Genomic DNA, 19,804 nt, shown 5'->3' on the forward strand with positions numbered 1-19,804 from the left:
CAGGCATGCTAGCAGCACCAATACAGCAAAAATTCTGACGCTAGTGGAGCAAAGTGCAAGGAGGCCCATTGATTCTAGTGGGTGTGTCCTTTTAACACCTGCTTTTGGCAGGCATGAAAAATGACGCCAAAAATGGCACAATGAAATCTTGTAGATTTAATTGCGCCACTTTTGCAGGCCTCCTTGCACTGGAACACTCGCTTTGCTACATTATGCATGGCGCATACATAATGCGGTGCAAAGGGTCGCAAAGTGGCTCAATACATGCATTGCATCACTTTGTAGATATGGCACGGAGCTTTAGGTAATCTATCGGCACATTAGCATCAGAAAAATGACGCTAATGTGGCATTAGATGGCACAAGGCCATCCTTAAATTTGGGTCTTAATCTTGAGAAACAAAGACTTGTGGTTAGCTGTAGCGTCACCAAATCCACGTCTTGGTGAGCGATGGTTAATGAGAAAAAAAATCCTGAGCCTCATCTGGAAAAATGCAGTTAGGATTGCATTGCTTAGCATTTCTCACTAATGGAGAGTAGAGTGTAGAATCGTTGCATCGGGAGACTCCAGGAGAAACAGTGAGACCAACTGCACATCTTCATTTCTGAATGCTTGGTGGGGGAGCGTCAGAAATCTGAAAGCTTCGAACGTTGCTCTTCGGGCTGCATCATCTTCCAAGTGAGCTCATACAAAGTCCTGATGAACATTACAAGTGATTAAATAGTTTTAAAGCAATTAGATATACTGTTATGAAGAAGTCGCAGGTGTAAATATATTCATTTTCGGCCATAAATGTATAATTATGACCCAAACACTTTTGTTACGGACCCCCAGTATTTTAATCAATTAATTATTACTTATTTCAATTTATTATTTCAATTGCATCCTAATTCTTATAAATTGTTGAATTCATATAAAGTTGCCTATGGGTATTAACACTTCTCAATCATTTATTATTATAGTGCAAAGCTAGGCATTAGAAGTACTTCACAAGTGCCTTTAAATCCACACCATTTGTTTCTATTCTCTATTACTGTTTCTAAACACAGGTCAATTTATAAGGCACATCAGAAACACTAGTGTAAATTAGTATATTGTTTCTTACTGTTGTCTACTTTACTAGATTTGCAAAAATTTGAGTTGCTCGTGCCAGTCCTAACTGACTCTTCCTTGGGATTTTTGTTGTGAATACCTGCCACTGATATTCTACATATTAACTTTTAGAATGCTATATTCAAACATAATACTTGTGCTCCATATTTGTACGTGTGCTTGGCATTTATAAGGGACCACAGATAGAAGTGCCTTTCTATTACTGTATTGCATGCATTTGCTAGTACTTTAGTATTGTTATGTTCTTTATGCAGGCTGATATATCCGTTGATTCGGACCTAATCTCCCACTTTAGCAGAAGCAATGCTAGGCTGCACCCATACTTGTATGGGTACTATCCTCGCTCATAAAAAGGCTGGTTATGTATATGCAAACCCCACCACTGTCACTACATTTGCTCTGAAGTCCCCAGTCCTGTCTTTCATCCGAGGCAAGGACTTGTTTAAATTTACTAGAGCTGTAGCCGCTGCTGTAGAACGATTCTAAAAGGTGATCGATTATTAGGATAACAGACAGTGACAGAGAAAGACAGTTCTAGCTGCCCCCTACCATCAGGAGAAACCAGACAGTACACAACCAGAAACAAATCCAAATCTAACCCTACCTGCCAAGTTTTGGATTTATTATGGACAGTCAAGGCAACAGGACTCTCTCCTAACCTCCTTTCTGAATACTGCATGATGTTACATGTATGGAGTTTGTGTGGTAACAGATATGTCCCTAAACACCTTTCAAAAATTGCCCTATCTCAAATGTTGGGAATATTGTATCATTTCATGCCACACACTACCTTGGAATATTGTGTAAAGACATCAGGGTCTGCGTACATTAATACAATTCATATTAAAGAGTACTTAAGCCCTACTTGGCTACGGGTTCATGCAGGCGAACATGTTATACTTCCTGCTCTACCATTGGGGGTACTCCATGCTGGGACGAACTGGGTACTAAAATCAGGCCTAACAAAAATTATTAAATCAGCTTATCACTGCATCCAGAAAGCGAACAAGCGCCGTGCTCTCCAAAGAGATTTGTGTGTTGTCATACAAGAATGCTTTGGAAAAACTGAATCTACACTGCAGATTTTAGGGCAGAATCTCTCCAAACATATTGGCTTAATTGCCATATGTTTTGCAGACTCTCCAAAAGGGAAGTTAATAAAATTCTCAGGTACTATAAGATCTATCAGTGCTTCCAGGTGGAATTTTTTCACACTGCAGTGGGGATACTCATCAAGAGGAGGTTGATGCCTTCTAAGAGATACTGGCCCGTATTTATACTTTTTGACGCTAAACTGCGCTAACGCAGTTTAGCGTCAAAAAGTTTAGCGCCGGCTAACGCCATTCTGAAGCGCCATGCGGGCGCCGTATTTATTGAATGGCGTTAGCCGGCGCTAGCAGACCGGCGCTGCCTGGTGTGCGTGGAAAAAAACCACGTACACCAGGCAGCGCCGGCGTAGGGAAAAATGGCGTTAGGGCGTCTTAAAATGGGGCAAGTCAGGTTGATGCAAAAAAATCGCCTCCACCCGATTTGCGCCATTTTTAACGACGCCCAGACGCCATTTACATGACTCCTGTCTTAGTAAAGACAGGAGTCATGCCCCCTTGCCCAATGGCCATGCCCAGGGGACTTCTGTCCCCTGGGCATGGTCATTGGGCATTGTGGCATGTAGGGGGGCACAAATCAGGCCCCCCTATGCCCCAAAAAAATATAAAAAATAAATACATTTATACTTACCTGAACTTACCTTAAGTTCCCTGGGATGGGTCCCTCCATCCTTGGGTGTCCTCCTGGGGTGGGCAAGGGTGGCAGGGGGGGTCCCTGGGGGCATGGGAGGGCAGCTGTGGGCTCATTTTGAGCCCACAGGTCCCTTAACGCCTGCCCTGACCCAGGCGTTAAAAAGAGGCGCAAATGCGGGGTTTTTTGCCCCGCCCATTCCCGGGCGTGATTTTTGCCCGGGAGTATAAATACGACGCATTTGCGTCGCAGTCATATTTTTAGACGGGAACGCCTACCTTGCATCTCATTAACGCAAGGAAGGCGTTCACGCAAAAAAATGACGCTCTTTCCTCATACTTTGGCGCTAGACGCGTCTAACGCCAAAGTATAAATATGGCTTTAGTTTTGCGCCGAATTTGCATAGAAAAAAACGACGCAAATTTGGCGCAAACGGAGTATAAATATGCCCCACTGTACATTATCTCTCTCAAAATCTATGCGTTGAATATTGTGTAGGCTTGTATGATGTAGTACCTATGTTTACAATACTATTAGTCCCCTTATTTCTACTCACAAAAAATAACTGTAATTCAATTTCATTTTGCATGCTCCACCCATGGATGCCCTTAAGGTACGAATTTACATTTGAAAGAGGCAAATAAGACGAATAAGAAGAAAAGGGATAGCACTATTTGATCTCAAAACGGAACATACATGCATGGTACCCCTCTGCAAACACATGTGTACTTGATGCTCTTGGCTGCATTCCGTGAATGCAGCAGCTCAAAAAAATCCAGCAATATTTCCCTGATGAAATGGACCACTGCTTCGGCTTTAGAAACTGCCCTCCACTCCTTTGCTGAGTTCCAAATATCTTTCATTGAGGTATTGTTCAGACTGTTGAGAACACCTTAGCTATCATTAAGCTCTAAGGCCCTGATTTATGAGAGGTGCAGTTCCACTTTTCATGCGCCCCTTAGCGCACCTCTAGTGCCACCATGTGTGCGCCGTATCTCAGATAGAGCGCACCATGGTGGTAGTTAGGGGATCTAGCGTCAATTTTTTTACGCTGGTTCCGAGCTTTGCAGGATTAACGTCAAAATGTTGACGCTAATCCTGCAAAGCCTATTGAGACCCAATGAAAACAATGGCATGCCTCTTTTTTAATGCCTGCTCTGAGCAGGTGTTAAAAGTGCCGAAATAAATGTTGTAAAGAAATCTTTCAGATTTATTTGCGCCATTTTTTCAGCCCCCCTAATGTGGGAATGCCCCCTTTGCACACATTCTACCTGGTGCAGGCATAATGTAGCGCAAAGGGCTATAAAGTGGCGCAATGCATGCATTGCGCCACTTTGTAAATTTGGTACAACGATTTTTTCCTTGTTAGGCCACATTAGTGTAAAAAAATTATGCTAATGTGGTGCAAGGAGGCGCTAGGAGCTCTTAAATCAGCCCCTCAGTTCTGGGCTTTCAACTGACCAACATCAAGGTGGCCACAGACCACATTGGTAACATGAATTGCTTGCTTGATTGTAAACTGAAACCTGTCCTCAGTTATTTGTAATGTAACAAACCTAAGGTGATTATATAACATATCTGTTCTTGTGTAAACCAATTTGAGTGTAGTCCACAGTGTACAAAAATGCAAATAACTAAAAAGCAGTCCACAATTTTTCCCTGAATTCCGAGACTTGTAGTCCCTGTTTATATGATTAGAAATGTAGAAATCATTGTACCACGCAGCAAAGGAGTCCACCCTTAGCGCTCTCCCTCTCCACATGGAAACTGGATTACTGGTTAATGGGGGGTGAAGCCTTACTCAAATAGCAACCACGATTCCTCTCAGGGTAAAACGTAAGCAAGCCACACGTTTACCTGTGTTTTACCCCCTGTTAGCATGGCACATGGCTGTCAGGCTTAATTTAGAGGCAATGTGTAAAGTATTTATGCAAATAAACAGGGTAACCCAATATCCCCCACAGACCTGGGTAATCTAAACTGTAAAGCACACAATATTCATAGAGAAATCGTTTGCATACCAATATTTCAGCAATATTAAATACCAATAACGTTGTAATTAACCATTAAAAAAATCCGTAAATGAATAAATCTTCAAACAGCATGTAATTTGTTTCTGGAACAATGAAGCTTTATGATTGATTCAAGCCCGGCAGGAGTTTACGTATCTGGGGAGAAATTACATCATCCTTTCTTAATGCTGGAGTAACTGACTATTGTTGGATGTGCTGGACAAAAAGGACTAAACAGTGCTTTTCTAAGCAAAAATTAATGTGATTTAATCCAACACAAGAAAACGAAAATTTTGAAAAATAGAGTAAAATGTAATGAATTATTTGACACCAATATGACAAAATCCAATTAGTAGAACTGGAGATATGCAAAGTTAAAGATTTAGGTAAAAATTGTGTTTAAAAGAAAAAATAATCCGGTATGGATATCTGGTCCACCATACTGGGACATAGTCACAAGTTCAGGCCGACTGCGATGGAGCATTGGCCAGATACAGAGATCAAATTAGGTCAGCTGAAAAAAAGTACCTCAATTTCCATGATTGCAGAGTGCTACTAGATCTTGCATTGAGGATGCATTGTGCAGAGGTGGATAGAAGGTCCTGCCTCGAGGATACTTTGCGCATTCACGGTTCTGAGGAGATGGGGTCTGCAATGCAAGATCCTGCATTGTGGACGCATCACACTGTGGTGGGCCTGTGGGGCTATAATGTTGGGTCTTTCACTGAGGATGCATAGCAGTGGTTCGGAGGAGCTGTGGGGGTGCGATGCAAGGTCCTGCACTGAAGATGCGCTGTGCAGTGATAGTTCCAAGGAGCTGTGAAATCCTACATTGGGGATGCATAGTGCAGCAGTGGTTCTGATGTGGAGCTGCAAGGTGATGCGTCTCGTTGTGTTGGTTCTGCTGGGACCACAGCTGGGCAGGCAGAGCACCTTCAGGCCTACTTCCAAGGGTCAAGAATTAGGGTGACACAACCTGGGGGGCAGGACTCACAGCAGGAAGAGTCCAGGTGCAGTGTTCAAGGTTGTTGGAACCTTTTCTATTCCAGAGGCTCTAGACAGGAGGCCAGCCAAATAGCCAGCCAACTTGCCCCTGGAGTCACTCTGGTGGCCCTGGTTCAAGGTGGAGGTCCTGTCCTTCTCACTCAGGCAGCATGGAACTAGGGCAGCAGAGTATCAGTTCTTCTTGCAGCAGAGCAGCATAAGAATCCTTCTGAGTCCTCCCCAGGTCCAGAAGTGTACTGAAGAGCTGGCTCTGAGGCTATGCTCCCTGTAAAGTGTGCACCTGAGTGACCGCTCAGCTCCTCTCCCACTACAGTGCAGTTAAATTCCCAAACAGCTCATACATTTCTATTATATATATATTTATTACCTACTGGCACTTGCCAGTAGGTAGTTATGTTAGGACCTAGTTTACACAGAAAAAGCATTTTTTGACTTGGCTATATCTTTGGCACTGTTTGACAAATCTTCATGATTTTTTTTAAATGTGTCAAGATAGGTCTTGCTGTGCAGGTAAAGTTTCAGGGGGATCCGTTCAGTGGGTGCTGAGAAAAAGGGGGGGGTAAAAAAAAGTGTCTTCCCATGGTAATTCCCATAGGGATTTTGAACACGCCTACAGCCCGAATCGCTTGACAGAATGACACCAAATTTGGCAGCAAGGTACCTTTTGGTCCAGAAAACACGCTTTTCATTATTTGGTGCAAATCTGTTCAGTAGTTTTTGGGATAATAAAGGAAATCCAAATTTGTATATCTAGAAGTGTGAATATTTCACAAATAGTCCTGATCTCATGCAGAGACCTGATTGACTGTCAACACTTCAACCAAGAAGTGTTGGCAGTCATTTCGGGACTAAAAAAAAATGCAAAAAACAGCAAAGGAGGCAGGGTGGGAATAATCCCTAACCTTGGTCCTGGGGTCCCGGTAGGGATCCCGCCTAGGCAAAAAAACGTTTTTTTTAAATTCACAGTGAAAATTGCTAATATTTGCACATTTCACCATAACTATAAAAAACACAAATGTTGTCTCCTGCACTTGCTTTTAATTTTGCCCTGGGCAGGCAAGGTCCCAGGGGCATGGCCAGTTTAATAAAGAAGGAGGGGGGAGCAGGTGTTTCCCCTCCTATGGCTCTTAAAAGCCTCAGGAAACACCACCTCCCTGGGGCTACATTTTACAAATAGGCAGCGGGTGTGCAGATCTCCATTGGCACCGGGGACCACCAACTTCCTGGGGCTACAAAATAAAATTGAATGGGGGGCAATGCAGAACCCCCAGCCCTGGGGAACACCACCTCCCTGTGGTCAATAGCTTATTTTAAATGAAGGAGTGAGTCTATGCAGCCCCCTCCAGGGCCATATAAGGTCTCAGGGACCACCACCTCCCTGGGGCTAGCCCGTGCTACACAAAGGAGGGGGCAACATAATCCCCCTCCTGGAGAAATATGCAGAGTGGGTGCAAAGATCCCCCCAGACCTCACGGACCACAACTCCCAGGGGCTACATAATAAAAATGAATAGTGGGGCTGTGTGGACCCTGCTGTGCCCTGAGGACCACCACTGCCCCAGGGCCAGTACCTTATTTTAAACGAGGGAGGGGGCTGCACGGTCCCTCTTCCAGAGCCATATACAGCCCAGGGAACCACTATCTCCTTGCGGCCAGCCCGTGGTAAACAAACACGTGTGGCCGCGTGGCCTCCTCTGGAATCATACATAGCTCCAGGGACCATCACCCCCAAAGCCAGCTCCTGCTATCTTCTGGGGTGCCCACACTCAGGAAATAGCGGGAACTTTTACTAGGTGGGAGATGTGGCAGCTCCTACCAAGCAAAAGTAAAAACTCCTCTTCCTGCAAGTAGGAGCTGTGAAAATGCTCTCACATGCTGGGAGCGGAGAATTCATCTCTTTCCCTGCCCACAGACGTGCAGGTAGGGGAAGAGACACACACACAGGGAGCTGTATTTGCAGAAGCTCCCCCATGTAGCCCCGACATTTATTTAAAAAAACTAATCAATGAATCTTGCCTTGCATATTTATATTAGATAATTATGGCAGGATTCATTGTGGAATGATGCTCATTTCACAAAACATAAACCTCAATGGGAAGCACTTACAGATATAAACAAACAAGGTGCCCAAGTTGAAGCATTACTTTTGTGAAGTACTAATCATCCTAATTTCTTGCACATGGTCAAAGGAAAGCAAGTGTGTTTTCTTTGCATTTCTATCTTGAAAAGTTCTCTGTAATCCTTCATCGAGGTGTTTACATCCTTGCTTTTTTCAAGCACAATATGTCATGTAGTGACTGTCACAAATGTGTTCTTTGTTATCATCTACTGGTGAGAACAGAGATCATGATATCCCCTGTAAAAACTGCAGGTATGTAAAATGGCCTAGATGCCCTGCCCTTTTGACCCTGCCCCATATACTTTAGTGATATAGTGATATGCAATGTCTTCCCCCCCATTTTCCGAGGAAGATAAAGAGCTTACTAAAAGGGCCCCCCAAGCAAATTTTCTGCCAATTTTGGAGATGCGTTCTTGATGCACAGGGATATGAACACATTTCCACCAAACAAAGCAACACTTCATGAGTGCTGTAGTGAAGGCAGTATGTGGTGGTGGTTAGATTAATGTAAATTATTTAAAATTACTTTACATTAAAAAAACTGAGAAATTCACTAAAAAAACAAAGGTTAGAGTGAAGTTCTAGTTAGGAAATAGAATAAAAAAAACATAGGAATTCACTAAAAAAACAAAGATTACAGGGACATTAGAGTTAGGCTCACATTTCAAACCTACAAAATCATAGAAATTCAGCTGTTATAGTTAGAGTTATTTCAAGTAGCTAGTATTTCAAGTAAGCCCTAGCTAGAACTCGGACCGTTGCCATGCACTGCTAATACCCCAGATATTATAACACTCATGACATCTTTGATAATTTCACTGTAACATTTGCAGTAACATTATTAATGAGAAAATTGTGTATGGCGTTGGGGCGAGTTATAGTCACCTTAGGTCATGAGTTATAGTTACTTGAAATAACATGGAACAGAGTTTGTTCACGCTTGCAAGATTGGGCTCTCTACGATACTCCTGGGTCCCTAGCATGCACGCAAGAGACTTTGCAATCTCTCGCATTGCTTCCAGCCACACTAGCAGCCAAAATGGTCCTCTCGCAAGCGCAAACTCACTTCTGAAATTTCTTATCTACTCCAGAGCCACTAAATCTAGTCAAAAGAGATTTTTTGACTAGATTTTCTTCTCCAATGGACCTTGCAATTTGTTATTCAGATTGAGAAGCCTTTTGTTTTCAAATGGGAAGGAAGTGTGTCAGAGATTACAGCTTCCTGTTCCTGTCCAGCTGCCTTCTCCCAGTGCTTTGTTCACCCCGGTCACTTTTCACTTGGATTTCGAGGTGGAAGGATCACTCTCTTTGTCTCCTGGATATATCTTTGGATTGAAGGAATTTGTTTTTTGTGAAATCACACAGGTAAGCTCTAAAACTATTTAATAAGGGTGTTGTTTGTTTGCTTGCACATGCACCAGTGTGTCTTTGTACTTTAATTTGGTTGTAAAAATGTATACTGGTGGGTGGCTGGAGTTTAAGTATGGGCATAGTTATTATTTATTTTGCATTTCACTTATTTTTCACCTTCTTTAAAAGGAAAATTGATGCACAGCTCAGTACCTTTCTTACATGTCCATAACATTTGTAATATTATTTTAGCATGTGGCATACATTTCCAAATGGCCATTTAGCCAGTTGGCCCAGGCAAGTAATAGTAGTCATCAGCACAAGAAATAAAAGTTTCAGTGGTATATGGTTTTAACACTTCATTTAGGGCAGAGATGGCATTGGATTACATTTAAAATGTTAGCTATTGTTTGCATTTCACTTTTTTTTTTGCAAAAGTATGTAGATTATAGAGTAAAAATATTTGATGGCATATGAGGCTATTGTTTGACCATTTGGCTGGCAGCCATTTTGTGATTGCAGCCAGTGTCATTTGCCATAGGCTTGCATGTATTCTTTATTTGCAATGCCTCTTTGATCCTTGTTTTTGTTGTTTGACCATGTGGCTGCCAGCCACTTTGTGCATGCAACCAGTGTCCCTTGCCATAGACTTGAATGTGTTCTTTGTTCTCCATGCTTCCTCCTTATTGTTATTACTTGACCATTTGGCTGGCTGGCAGCCATTTTGTGCGTACACTGTGCAGTCAGTGTGTCTTCGACATAGCCTTACATACCAACATCGTTAATTATTGATCATTTGTTTTTTAAGTTTCTATTTTAATTTTTTTCTATTTTAATTTTTACATTTTTATTTTTAATTTTAATTTTTATGACATTTTTATTTCATTTTTTAAATGTATTTTTAATTTTAATTTTTATAGTTTAGTTTTATTTTATATATTTTTTTGCATTTCTATTTTTTGTTTTATTTGTTATATTTATTTTTATTTTTTTACTTTTTTATTTGTATTTTTATTTTTTTATGTTTTATTTTATTTTTTATCTTTTTATTTTTTTTACTTTTTTTAATTTGGATTTTTAATTTTAATTGTTAATGTTCGTTTATTTTTATGTTTCATTTTTTAAAAATAATTGTAATAATTTTTTTATTTTATTTTAAATTTTATTTAATTCTCCGTTTTGCCTTGATCTATCCATCCACATTCATCCAATCCATTCTATTCCTCCAGCCATCCATCCACCAACGACACACAGCTGCACTACACCATGCAGTTTCCTAGGTATAATAAAATCCCGTTCCTTCAGGACACCCTGGCTGCTGAGCATGGCAGACAAACCAACAGCATGATTCATTTTGTTAATTATTATTCTATTTCCCCTGGACCATCTTGCCACCATAGGTGATTTAAAGGATTATTCCATTTACCCATGCACCTCTCTCTGACTAGTCCAGGTTTCTCCTTTAGAACAGATAGAGATAAAGCAAAGATCTAGATCTGCCTGTTTTGCTGTCTGATTTGAAATGTAGTTTTTTTATGGTGTGGTGGTGTAATTTGCCTTTACAATGTTTGATTAAATAGGTATGTTACATAAGTAACCGACCGCACTAATATTGCATTTCTCTGTACTATTTTCAACCTGCAACAATGCCACTTTTCACTAACAACATGTTTTTCTTGCTTGGTTGTTTAAGGTGCACAAGAGAAAAGACACCGCATCACTCACACTACTGCCAAAGAGAAGGCCTTACAGTTACTTTGGTCCACCACACCAAACTCTGCCACTTGTGCATCTTAGTGCCTCTGCCAACCTAGAGCCCTAAGATGGCACCAAAGAAAGATGCGCCTAAGAAAGTGACCAATGAGAAGGAGCCGCTTTACGTCCTTTGCGTGCCAACGGCAGCCTTTTTCAGGAGGCATGTGCCTGCCACACGGGTATCTGGGGAAGAACCTAGGGGCACTCCCCATCAACAGCACCAACCTAAGCCCAAGACCATGTCTGCCAGTGAGGCAGCCACTGCAATCATGGCGATGCCGACAATCAGTGATGTTGAAATAGATTTGTCTTTTTCGCAAAGTAGTACCCGCTTGTTTCAGTAAATAAAGCAAAGTGGACAGCAGCTGCAGCCAGGTCTTCCCAAAGTTGGAGCAGACAAGAGGTCGAGCTTTCTCTCAAGCAAGAACCTCATCTTTTAGAATCAAGGGCTCCCAGATCTCCAGCCAGAAAAAGGAAGGGTACTACTCCACCATCTTCTCTAAGCACCACTTCTGATGATGATGATAGGAACATGGAGTGGACCCTGGCAGATTCCGGGAAGAGCAAGGGAAAAGAAAAGTTCCAGAAGCCTTAGAATCATGGAAGGGGATGATGAGGATGATGATGACAAGACAGTCATTGTGGAAGCTGGCACAGAGGAGTCGGACATTACTATTCAGCCTAATCTGAGGGATGTATCACAGGCAGCACCGCCAGCTCCCATATTTGTAAGGCCCCGGCAGACCCCTGCACCAACCCGTACCCCAGTAAAGTATGTCCTGAAGAGAGCCAATTGACACACCCACGAGCACTTATATCCAGTTCTTCTTCAGGAATTGGCAGCAGCCAAATAAGAAAGTACTCCTCCCCAGTTTGGAACTTTTTTTACGATTAGCAAACAGGAGGAGAACATTGCTGTATTCTGCATTTGACACACAACTGTTTGCCGAGGTAAGCCTGGTTCACATTAAGGTACTGGAGGCCAGACGATCCATATGAAAAAACATCATGCAATCCGGTGGGAGCAGCACCTTAATGAAACAGCTCAATGTGGTTGAGGTGGTGAAGGTGAGGGGAGCCAGGAAACTTCAGCTACAAGGGGTCAAATCACAGTGGAAGGTGAGGAAGAAGAGAGTGATATCCCCAAGCATAGCAGCCCTGTCCCCAGCAATGTACCAGAATCACCCACCTAAGTGACCTTGCAATGGCACAGGAAAACTCAGAGTCAGATGCAGACACCACAGCATATGCTGGCTACACCACAATATGCATACGCTGGCTGCACCACAATATGCTGGCTGTACCACCTACATCTCAAAATTCACCTGTGTCAATGGTCCCACAAAAGAAGAAAATGCAGGCTACAATTACAAGCATGTTTAGGCAGGAGGGGCCCTAGGACCACAACCACCCAATGGCACCTTTGTACAACAGGAAGCTGGCAAAAATGTTGGCCCTAGACCGCCTCCCTTTTTCTTTTGTGGAAGGAGTGGGATTATTAAAGTTTGTGGCAGCCCTCTACCTAAAAATGTAAGGTTCCAAGCCAGACCTATTTTGCCAAAGTTGCTGTCCAGTGCTGCATCATGATGTGCTGCAATTGATTGGACAAGTTTGAATCAAACCTGAAAACCTGAAAACAGACATGTGGACCAGTTGTCAAGCGACTGATTACATCTGCATCACTACACATTGGATCTCTATTCTATGGGTAAAGCAAAAGCTATCTACAGTCTTGGCCAAGAAGACATTTTTAAGAGTGTTCAGTGGCATGCAACAGGAGTCATGTTTGCCGGGGAGAAGTCACACACAGCTGCAAAAATCTTGGAGGAATTCTATAGTAAGGTGTCTGAATGGCTGCGACCCAGGTTTTAGAATTGGATTTGTTGCCACAGACAATGGCAGTAAAATTGTCAAGGCCATAGCAGATGGTGGTTATTTCAGGGTCCTCTGTTTGGCGCTCTGTATCAACCTGGTTGTACAAGACTTTCTTAAAAAAGAAGACATGGTCAGCAACATACTGACCACCTGCAGACACATCTGCACTCATTTCAGCCATTGTTGTAAATCCCGGATACAGTTGCAGATTATTCTGTGTGATAACAGTCTACCAGTTTAAGCCTTTTATAGGAGGTGCCAACATTTTGGAACTTAACCTAATATATATTGCAACATCTGTTTGAGCAGTACAAATAGATCAATGATTATGTCATTCAAAGAAGAGCTGATTCAATTGGGAAAGCTATGAGCATAGATACGGACAAATGGGGCCTAGTCGAATGCCTCACACAGATGTTGCTCCCTTTTGAGGTTTTCACGCGGGACGTTAGCATGGAGTACTGTACAATGGGCCAACCTATCCCCTTATTGCATCTGCTACAAGAGCATCTAAAGATGGTGTCTGAAAGATTCACATTCAGGGGTGTGAACAAAAACCCAGAAGTGCATGCCTTGGTTAATAGCCTAAGCTATTGCTTGACTCATAATGCAAGGCCACAAAATTATATCATCTTATCCAAAGAATACATCTATACCAGCCTACATGATCCAAACTATAAAAAAATGTTTACACTACAAGTCCTTTTTCTGAAGGGGATGTTTCACAATACAAGAAGTGGATTGTTGAGCAAACAGGAGAACTGGAAGACGAATGGCTGGAACTTAGAATCCCACTCTGCAGTTCTGAGGCACCACCTTCAACTTCCAGAGATGGCAGTCTAACCCCACATCTGCCAATCCCATCCACAAGAAAACCGGCGACAACAGCAACAGAAGAATCTGACCCAACCTCTGCATTGACTTGGTTTCAAGTGGCAGGTCTTAAGTCCAGTGCAGAGGCAAAGGAAAAAGAGACCTATCGGGTAGCAGCACCTATTACCATTCAGAGGATGTTCCAGGAGTATGTGCATCTCCCAAAAGAGGTATATGTGAATCAAAACTCATTGGTGTATTGATATAGGAAGATGCACCACTGGCCAGAGTTCAGCTGGTTGGCAATAAAGTATCTGGCATGTCCTGCAGCCAGTGTGTCTGCTAGATGTGTTTACAGTACAGCTGGTGCAGTTAAAACAGTGAGAAGGACCAGTATATCGCCTCAAAACATGAAGAGAGTAACCATGATTAAATTGAACCAGCATTTTATCTCACTGATTACACCATTCCTGAAACACCGGAGGAGGAAGAAGAGGATGACTGGTCAGAACCAAGTGTGTTAGCTGACCAACTTCTGGGTGAGCCACCAGAGTTTGAGGACCAACTCTACTTCCCAGATTGAATATGCCAGTGCCACCATAGAACTTTTTTATTATTTCTCATAGAACTTCTTCCTGTCTTTCTTCCTTTGCAAAACAAGTGTAATATTATGTTTGTGTCTGATTTATGCTGCCCTAGCATTTAATAGTCACATATAAGCCCAGATTGGAATTGACACATGCAGTGAGAAAGCCCCCACATACACTTCAGGACATTGGAGACAATGCCTGCCCCCCTCACATGCCATTGCCTATCCTATTCTTTACATCGGCTAGCAGGGCTGCGCTAGAAGACCATTGATTAAAACAAAAGACTGTCAGTGCCAATATCAACATCCAATGTGTTGAGCTAATATCATTGTGAGGAGATATTTTGCTCAACCACTGTGCTTGGATTGGAAGAGGTCAGTACTACTAGTGCTAAAGTAACAACTTTTGCACCAATGAGTGGTGATATATTGAGTGTATGTGAATTTGTGAGTGATGACTGATGTACTGTGTGGTGGTTGACAGTGAGGGATGGAGTTCTAGAAATGTGTAAACTTGTTTCAGAGGATTTACAATTTTTGGGGGCTGATGAGTGTTCATTTTTTCCTGAAAGTGATTGGCCTTTTAAACTTAGTGAAATTTACCTGCAGGGTCCACTCCTCTTTTTGGGTTCCTCTGAACAGACCAGCCACTTTGGTTACCAAACTCAAATCTACACAAAATACTCCAGTTCTCTTTCTCTATTTGTTCTTCATTTCAACTGCAGTGCACTTAACAGGTTTACATTGCTAGGTTTGGGACTGTGATGGAGTTACTCAGAATCTGGAGGAGGAGGATGGAAGGACTGAGGACAGGACAACCTCCACAGCCAAAAGAAGAAAGTTGTTGATTTCAAAGAGAAACCATGATGATGGCGAAGGCTCGAGGCCTGTGAACTGGCGAGAGGTGCGTTGATTTGGAAATGCTGCTGAGTATGTGTTTGCTGAATTGCTGGCTCTAACATGAAACTCCTTATGTTCTTGCCATGCCTCATTCCTTCTCGGTACACCCCTGACCCTCCATGAAGCTAACCTTTCTTCATTTTGTCCTTCTCCTTTACTCTATAGTAAAGCTACTGTTTTTTTCTCAATACGCAGGCCTTCTCTTAGTCCTCTCCCGCATGAACAAAACTTGGGGAAAGCTCAAGGCACCAGTTTACCTACCAGACAGGTTCAGACTTCAGACAGGCACCCAAAAGTGACAGACATTCCAAGAAGAATGGTGATGCATCACTCAATTTGGCAATACAGTGTCATTTTCTTTTTAATACTCATAATTTTGAGAACTATGAGGGTTACCTTCAATCTTACATAATTGATATTTTTTTAAAATAGAAGACATAACATTTAGGATATACTATCTGGGACCTCTCTGGGGCAGAAGGACTGTATGTCTGCATTTAACTGAAATGTCTCATACATATCCCTTTGTTTCCACTTTCCTTCTGCAACAGATTGATGATGGTGTGCTGCTTAGCCCTCCAGTGATTATTGCTGTGGTTTCCTTTGTGTAGCATTTGCCTTTGTCACACCTTTCCCCAATTCCCCTTTCCCATCCATTCATCAAGCCCCTAATCCTCTTCCGCTTACCTGTGGGAATTATTCAGATGTCCCTTAATTTTAGAACATAAATGAATCACACACTTGCTGGCGAGGATGTGATGAAAGCAACAGCAGCTCACTGCATGACCTTCTGCTTTCTACCTGAGCGATATTCCACACTGGTCCAATCAAAAATCTTAATTCATGCCGTGTGTGTTCTGCAAATACTTAACCCAGTCCAACCACTCAAGTCTGAGCCCACTTCTCCTAACTCCATTATTTAATTTCCTAAGTTTCGTTTTTATAGCTCCCAACCATTGCTCAGAAGACATTGATATTGCTAGGGTTTATTATCATATCAGATCTTCTTTGCTGTGTGTCAAATACTGTCATTGTGGTTGTCTGATCACAGCCTTCCTAAAGTTACGATAATATGATGACCCACTAACTCTCTGTTTTACTTTTCTTTCAATCAAGTTGACAGTGTTACATAGCCCTTTGATTAATCCTGTAGTTGGGGTGGCACTTTCTGTGAAGCTCTGTCTTCCTTGTTAACATGCTAGCCTGCCTTTACTACCACCTACAACCCCCTTAAGATTTAAGATGCCATCTTGGGAAAAACCCTGCATTAAGAAGAAGATTACTCCCTGGCTTCATCTACTCAGGTAAGAAAATAACTAAGAATTGAGGTAGTTATCTTGTTTAGTTAGTAATTATAACTCCTACTAAAGAAGATGCTATATTACTTGTCTATGTGTATCTAGGTTTGTTAGGCAAAATAGACAATGGCAATCATCCACTATGTGGTCAATATAGTTCAGTTGTCGAGGGAAATAGAGCAAGGATAACTGTATAAATAAATGAAAAACACTTTTTAGCAGATTTTAGAACAGACTACACTAAAAGACAGAAGTGCAAACTAAAACACCAAAAAAATACATTTGACTGAGGCATAAATAAAGTAAAATGAATGATCCCATTCAATATTGTACAAAATACAACACCCACCCTTATCACCCACAACAAGCCCACCCTCTCCCCAAAAAAGTCCAATTTGAAGTCAAAGCCCGTCCCAACTCCCTCCCCACCCTCTCCACCCACAACAAGTATCCCTCCCACCAAAACAAAAAATTTAAAAAAGGGTCTGAAGAGGTCGTGTCCAAGTTCACAGTAGGGTCTGGAAATCATTGAGGGCCACCTCAATGAATGCCACCCGGCGGTTGTGTCACGCAAGTTTTTGAAGGACACGGCGTTGAAATATGCCGCCCTAGCGTGAGGAGCGGGAGAGGCAGTGGTGGAACTGGGTCAGGTTGCTAGCTGCCGGCTGCGATGGAATTGCCACTGGGAGGCTGGAGGTACTGGTGGCTGGCTGGAGGAGCTAGGACTGGCAGCCATGAGTGCTGCCTCAGCCTCCTCCTCCTCCTGGAGGGCTACGAGCCATTGATATTCATTTTGGATGCCCTTTAGCCTCTGCTGCCGGAGCCGGGCTGCTATCTCCTAGCGAGTTGGATGATGTCCACCTGGAGTAGCTATAGCAGGAAAGAAAAAGGAAAATGAGAAATAATAAATCGTGCTCTGTTGAAATTGTTTTTTAAAAAGTACAGTGGCATAGTAGCAGTACATTTCTGGTCCCTTAAGGCCATTGGAATTTGATGTGGCTGATTACCATGAGGCACAGTGCCATTTTTTACCCAAACACTGTAGTTGAGTTGATGCACGAATGTCAAAAGGGTAAAATTTGAACTGACTCAAACCATAATTGAAGCCATGAAATATTAATTATACATAAATGTAGCGCATGCCAAAAGGCAGTTTAAGAATGTTTTGGGTGTCTGAGACAGGACTTTGGACAAATAAAGGACGGAAGTACTAGGAAGGTGACAGAGTAGGCACTGGGGTGGAAGGTAAACATCTTTTTAAGTTCGAATGCATTGACAACTTTGTAAATGCTGCATGCTGAAGCAGATGCCCACATTGCACTGAAAACACTATTGTGCACTGCCACGCTGCAGTTATGTCATAGTAGGATTGGTGATTAATGGAGCGGGAGGTATGACTGTGATAAGTTGGATGATACATATCTGCTTTTCTTCAACTACAGGGGTTTAAGGGAGAAGACAGAAAATTAAAATACCCCCACTTTGAACCAAAGCTTTGATAACTACGTAATCCAACCAAGCAAATTAGGTGAACAGCAGACACATCCCTTTCCACAACAGCTCCCTTGTTTCTTCTTGATCCAAGGAATTATACACTCATATTTTCATTCATCTATTCCTTTCACCCTTTGATACCCACCATTTAATTTAACCTTACACTCTCTCATCCAGTCTTTCACTATTCCAATCCAGCCATCCATATTTATCTACCTATCCATCCATAGACTCACCTATCCAGTATCCACCCTTTTAAACACCCTGCTTTCACCTATTCATCCATTTAGCCATGTATCATTCATAACCATGCACCCATTCCTCACCAGAGAGTACTCATTCACCCTGCCTTCACCCGCTGAGGCATCCTTTCACCCCTTTCGCCCCTTTCATCTCTCTTCAGCCACCCATGCATCTCCAATCATTTACCTTTGCATCTTTTCCTTTTACCCACACATCCTTTCACTCAGATACCATTTCACCCATTCTTTCTATTAGCCGGCCATCCTTTGCTTTTCCATCAAGCCATCATTTTTAGGTTCCATTCAATCATTACAATTAGTTTTTGTCTGCTGATTTGCAGAGAGAAGAGGCCATTAAGATTAAGAACTCAATCCTCACTGCAGATGCTAAACCAGGTGCTTCACAAGCAATGTCCTTGCAGTGAGTATATTATTAATTGTCAATGAGCAAAAGCAATATGACTTACCAGCGTCCATCTCTGCTGCTGCTGGTTCTCCCTCTCCAACATCTGCCGCTTCCAGCACATTGGTGCTGCCTCTCGCCCCGGCACTGGTTGTTTGGTATGACTGGAAAAAACTTACACACTTTAGTTCAAAGAAAATAAATATACCCACAATAGATTATTACAGTTCTATCTTCTTCTATCATTCACTAAAGGAATATTTTTGGTTGTTAGAAAAGCAAGGTAGACAAATCAACCACAAATGTTATGTAATGGAGGGGCAGAGCTCAATGAAGTCACTGAAGCTCAATAAAGGGTTGGAATACTTTGGTCAGTCCAGGAGAACCTATGATGAGGTCTTGGCTGGTAAATGAAATGGGCATGAGCAAGGCAAAGAAAATCTTCACAAACATGTGTAGAAAAGTTGACTGGTGCAAGCAATCTTGTTGGTAGGGTACTTATCCTAAAAATCTGTCCTCTTAGTATTAAGTACCAGTCCACAAGATATAAGGGGGGAAACAGCCCTAACAATGCAGCTCGAACCTCTCTGTTCCTTTACATCGTGGCATCCTTAACCATGCAAGTCATACAACGACTTGCCTTATGGAAAGCATTCTTGGACTGATGTTGGACTTTAAGACCACCACTTTCCCTTCTGCTGCACAAACTGGATTTGGAATAGGAAATTATACTATTTCAAAGTCCAGTGCTTTCCCCAAGGCAAGTTGTTGTAACGACTTGTGTTGTAAAGGAATGCATTGTAGAAACTCATTCATGGTTCAGGACACGTTGATAAGGCAGGCGTGGTAAATGCCTGCATTGTTCTGGCATACAACCATATAAGGGGAGAAGGGAAAGCTAAGCTTAGTAAATTGTACCAAAGCAGAAGAAAGCTAATACAGACTGCAGACAGGAGGAAGTCATGTACAGGGGAAACATGTAAATAAACAGATAAATGCAGGTATAACAAGAATTTAACAAAGCTTACATAGAACTAAAATAAGTACAAAAAAAGTAGACATCCACAGTATAAATAAAGAAAGATTATTTGAAATGTGGA

This window comes from Pleurodeles waltl, chromosome 4_2 (genome assembly GCF_031143425.1).
Source record: "Pleurodeles waltl isolate 20211129_DDA chromosome 4_2, aPleWal1.hap1.20221129, whole genome shotgun sequence".
NCBI classification, from domain to species: domain Eukaryota; kingdom Metazoa; phylum Chordata; class Amphibia; order Caudata; family Salamandridae; genus Pleurodeles; species Pleurodeles waltl.